Source organism: Primulina tabacum, chromosome 17 (genome assembly GCF_025594145.1).
Source record: "Primulina tabacum isolate GXHZ01 chromosome 17, ASM2559414v2, whole genome shotgun sequence".
NCBI lineage: Eukaryota > Viridiplantae > Streptophyta > Magnoliopsida > Lamiales > Gesneriaceae > Primulina > Primulina tabacum.
In genome coordinates this window covers 34,149,958-34,155,681 of record NC_134566.1, presented here as the reverse complement: position 1 = coordinate 34,155,681, position 5,724 = coordinate 34,149,958, and positions in this window count along the sequence as shown.

Here is a 5,724-nt window from a genome sequence, read left to right as displayed (position 1 = left end):
GTCATGATTAAAATACGCCTAAAATGATAAAATAATGCTCCTAAAATGGTGAGGGCCGAAATCTAGGTGGATGGAGGCCAAAACAAGAAACGCTCTTTCGAGAGTCAATTTGGCACATCGCACCGTAAATTCTCGTACGACCTCAAAAATGAACCGAATGAGAAACGGTCAAAAACATGACCTTCATAACTCAATGAGGCACTGTCCAGTCCAAGACCATAGGCTAAAAGCCGACCGAGAACTCGAACGAGCCACTGAACCGTCACAGCAAGTTGCTGTCCAAAAATACAGCAGCTGTGCTTGGTTTGCTTGCGTCGTTTGCGAGGCTAATGGCCATTGGGGCTTGAACCACCGACCAGAACCTCTTAACAACGTCCCAAGGAATGATTCGAACCATGGCTAAGGGCTTTGAACCAGCTATAATTCGGAATATTCCAGCAAAAATCGAAAAGATTCACCCGAGAGCACCTTAGCATGCGCGTGTGGTGTTGTGCTTCGCTTGCTGTCTCGACTCGTTCCATTGGCCATGGATTGACCATGGCATGATCTAGACATCTAGGAGCATGGTATGAACCGTGGCTAAGGGCCATAGGCCAACCAAGATCCATACCAATCCACAAAACTCGAATACACACATGCTGTCAAAAACCGAAGGGGCCGAGAGGGGAGGGGCTGTTCTTGCATTTGATTTAAAAACCGATGCACCATGGACCGAGCCACCAAAAGGGCAACTTACTCACGTCTTAGACATGCTAGGGAAGTGATCCAACCATGGCTATGGGCCTTGTGCAGCCATGATCAGATCCATCTCCATTATGACAGCAAACTGAATTTTCGAACACAAATCTGCACCTATGGAGAGCTTGCTGTGATTTCGGTTTTACAGCAAGCATGGGGGCTGAATAAATGGACCAACATGGTACTAATGCATCCTATTACATGTCTAGGAGCCGCCTTGGGAGCCTGGAATCGAACCATCCAACTGAAACCACAAAACAAAAGGAAGCCGTGAACTGCACAAGAAAACCGAAATCTGCATGTGATGTTTTTCTGAAAATTCTTTGATGTATTTCGGTTCATACATGAAATGATTATCGTAAAACATAAAATAATGATAGTATGACTTGATTGAAGAGTCAAGGAAGAATATATGCATGCCTGGTTTCGTTTGAAAGAAAAACGAAAAGAAGAGACGATCTGGCGCGGAGGAGTGGAGCGCTTTGCTACCTAGCTTGTTACTGAATTTTTTCCTCTTGTGTCTATCTATGCAACCCACGGTTTTCTACTCTGAAATGGCTCTGAATTTCGAGATTAGGGAGATGGGGAAATGGTTAGGGGAGTGAGGGAGATGGGTGCAAAATATAAGGGACAAATCAAGACCAAGTCTCCCTCATTTTGAAATTTTGAATTCTTGTTTGATATCAAATGATTTGTTGGTGCTTGTTGGGGTGAGGTGGCCGATCATAATACCATCTAGACTAGGTGAGGATAATATTGATCATTAATTAAATGGTGCTCCCAAAAATAAAAGAATTATCCTACTAATTAAATACAAAGAAAGGGTCAAAGGTGTTGAGTTGGCAAGGTAATGCTTAGTCATCTAAGGGGGCCGAAAATTCATCTAATAAATGGAAGGAAATTTTGTTTAGTTGATAAATTTTAATACCTTAAGAGCCTTACATTTCCCTAATTAATTTAATGAACTAACCCCTTAATTATGGAACTTAAATGAATTTATTTCCTACTCACCTCAAGTAATTTAAATAATTCCTTGAACTTCCTTATTAACTTAAATTAACTACTTGCTAGCTAAAATAAATTCTGGAAATGATTTCTAAATCTTAAATTCTATCTCAAAACTTCCAACTCCAGTCCGGCCTCACTGAAATAACTTAAAATCAACTACTGCATGAAATAATAAAATAATTAAATTCAAAGAAAAGCATTAAATAATCATGCAATGAAGTCAATTAATTTAAATTACTATAATTATGCATGGCTTATACGTAGACTGATTTACGGGTTCTAAAATCCTTCCCCCCTTAAAAGAAATTCCGTCCTCGAAATTAGAACTCACCGAATAACTCGGGGTATCGATCTCTCATCTCCGGCTCAGACTCTCACGTAGCTTCCTCCTCAGAATGGTTGAGCCATTTGACTTGACTCGCTTAACCAGCTTGTTCCGAAGCTTCTTCTCCTGTCTGTCTAGGATCTGCACCGGTCTCTCCTCATAAGACAAGTTCGGAGTAAGCTACAACGGGTCGAAATTCAGCACATGCGAAGGATTTGCCATATACTTTCCTCAGCATGGAGACGTGGAACACATTGTGTACTCCGGCCAGATTCGGCGGAAGAGCCACACGATAAGCTAGCGTCCCAACTCTGTCGAGGATCTCAAACGGTCTGATGAATCTCCGACTGAACTTCCCTTTCTTTCCCAAATCTCATGACACCCTTCATAGGTGCCACTTTCACAAAGGACATGATCCCCCACTGCAAACTCTAAATCTCTCCTCGTTGATCGGCATAACTCTTCTGTCGGCTCTGAGCAGTCCTCATCCTATCACGGATCTTGCTACTACATCTGCTGCCTGCTGAACAATCTCTGGACCCAACTCTGCTCTCTCTCCTACTTCATCCCAATGGACAGGAGATCTGCACTTGCGGCCATACAGTGCTTCACACGGAGCCATACCAATAGAAGACTGGAAGCTGTTGTTATAGGTGAACTCGACCAATGGCAAGTTCGACTCCCAACTCCCTTAGAAATCAATGACGCAAGCGCGAAGAAGATCCTCCAAAATCTGAATAACTCGCTCCGACATCCCATCTGTCTGCGGATGGAAAGCTGTGCTAAACAGTAACTTCGTACCCAAAGTCGAATGCAAACTCTTCCAAAATGAGAAGTGAATCTTGGGATCTCTGTCGGATACGATCGAAACTCGAATACCATGGAGTCGGACTATCTCTCGGATATACAGCTCTGAATATGAACCATGGTGAATGTCGTCTTAATAGGCAAGAAGTGCGCTGACTTGGTAAGACGATCTACAATCACCCAGATAGCATTCGATCCTCTGGCTGACCTCGGCAATCCGGTCACAAGTCCATGGTAACATTCTCCCACTTCCACTCGGGAATAGGGAGAGGCTTGAGCAAACTTGCTGGTCTCTGATGCTCCGCTTTCACTAATGGCAAGTCAGACACTCGGACACAAATCGCCTGATATCCTTCTTCATACCAGGCCACCAATACAATAGCTGCAGATCTTTGTACATCTTCGTACTCCCAGGGTGAATGGAGTACGGGGACATATGGGCCTCTGAAAAGATGTCTGCTCGGATAGAATCACTGCTAGGAACCACATCCTGTCTCGGTATCTCACTATACCGTCGCTGACTGTATACAAGACACTGCCCTTGGCTTCATCCCTCTTCTTCCACTGTGCCAATTGCTCATCTGCTGACTGAACACTGCGAATACGGTCCATAAGGGAAGATTGAATGGTCAAGGTAGATAGACGAGGAACTCTACCTCGAGGATAAGTCTCGAGATCAAACCTCTGTATCTCAAACTGAAGAGGTTTCTGAATCGTCAAATTAGCCATCACTGCGACTTTTCTGCTCAATGCATCCGCAACTACATTAGCTTTACCCGGGTGGTAGCTAATGTCACAATCGTAGTCTTTCACAAAAAAAATTTCAATTTTCAATGTTAAAAAAAAATTTTAAATTTTCAATGTTAAAAAAAATTTTAAATTTTCCATGTTAAAAAAAAATTTTAAATTTTCCGCAAATTTTCAAAGTAAGAATTTTAGGCCCCTTACAGATGGTATCAGAGCGGTGGTTCGAGATCAGTTGTACTACAACTGATCTCGAGAACCACCGCTCTGATACCATCTGTAAGGGGCCTAAAATTCTTACTTTGAAAATTTGCGGAAAATTTAAAATTTTTTTTTTCTTTTAAAATTTTTAGGTCAGTAGTGTTGATGTCCTCCTTATGGGTTATAAGTTAATCTTGAAAATTATGAATGCTTTTGAGACTTGTAGAATTTCTAAGAAATTATTAACGGTTCTTGGTTGCTAGTCGAGTAAATTTTTGAGGATTTCATATAAGCAATAGCGATTCGAAGACTACGACAATCTTTAGGATAATAAATGTACAATTTGAGGATTTTAAGTATCTATAAAAATGTAAGATTAATTATGAGAATTTATTTAGGATGCATGCTCCATCTAGTTAGATTTAAGGATTGAATTACAGGAATCGAGAATTTTGAGTACCTAATTGTAATAAACAATTATTTGAGGACCTAAGTTCAAAAAAAATAAAATTCTAAGGGACTATTTTCGAATTTACCAAATTTTGGGATTAAATTTCGAGTTCAAGAATCTAAAAGTTTAATGAGGTAAAGATGGAAAATTTTATGGGGACAATGATGCAAATTTCGAAGAGTTGTAGGGCCAAATGTAAATTTGGAGAAGTGTAAGGGTCAGATTGCAATTTTCAAAATTTTAAGGATTAAATGCAAACTTTTGAGGAATTGGAATTTTAAGTATTTATAAGAATGTAAGACGTGTTATGGGAATTAATTTTTGGTTTAATAAACTTAAGACTATTGAACCTTATGATGCGGGAAATCTATAAAATGAAATTGGGAATACTAGGACTAATGGGTAATTGTGCAATTTCGAGATCTGGGGAAAATTTGGATGATATTCGAGGAAAGTAAGAATTAATTTTACAATTTTAAGAAATTTGAGAACCTATCTAGTAGTAAGTGAGAATTGAACGGTTCAAATGATAGGAATTTTCGGTTATTTAGGCTAGAAGGAGATATAAAATATTTAGATATTTGGGTTATAATGTTATAATGAATGGTAACCAAGGACATTGTAGGATGAATCAATCTTAGGCGTGAAAATTTAAGCGTTAGTGAAATAATGTTGTGGCAAATTAAGAATTTGAAGTGATGACAATTTAAGGTGAAGTTGATCAGTCAGTTAAGTTATAAGAGTAGACATTGAGCTAACAAAATTTTTGGAACTTAATTTTGGTGTATCATAAGTTTTAATCATGATCTTAAGAGTTAAACTTATAACTTTGTTGGAATTTGATTTTCTAGAAAGTTGTGTATGATTGATGATTAGGTTATTTGATAGAGACATGTAAGAATTGAGGTAGACACCTTGTCTTGAGGAATTTTTGTAAGTCATGAAGAAACTTGAGAATAAGTGAATATGTGTGTTGGAATTATGTTATCCAACACTATTTGGGTTGCGTAAGTTTGAATTTCAAATTTAGGGGATATGCGTTCATACGAAAATTTTGGGTAAAAAAAAACAAAAGGAAATTAGTTGTGTTCAATATAAGTTATCAATTGATGAATATTAAGATTTTTATCAAGTAAGGAATCTAAAATCTTGATATGGAGATTCTAGAATTCTATGGGTTATAAGTGAAATTGATTTATTAAAGTTAGTCTAATGCTACCATGGGCTAACTTATTAAGTTTATATGCTAGAATTAAGTAAGCATTAAGGATACATAAGAATGCGACACTTGTTCCAATGAGGAAGTTCAGAGTCCTAGGCCTCAAGTAGATTGTAATTGGGGAGAGGATAATTTGAGCAAGTAATTGATGCGAGAAGTGTTATTATAAGGTAAGAGGTCGATGTTGTATAATTGAGTTTTATGGATTAACGTTATTCGAGGTTTAAGATT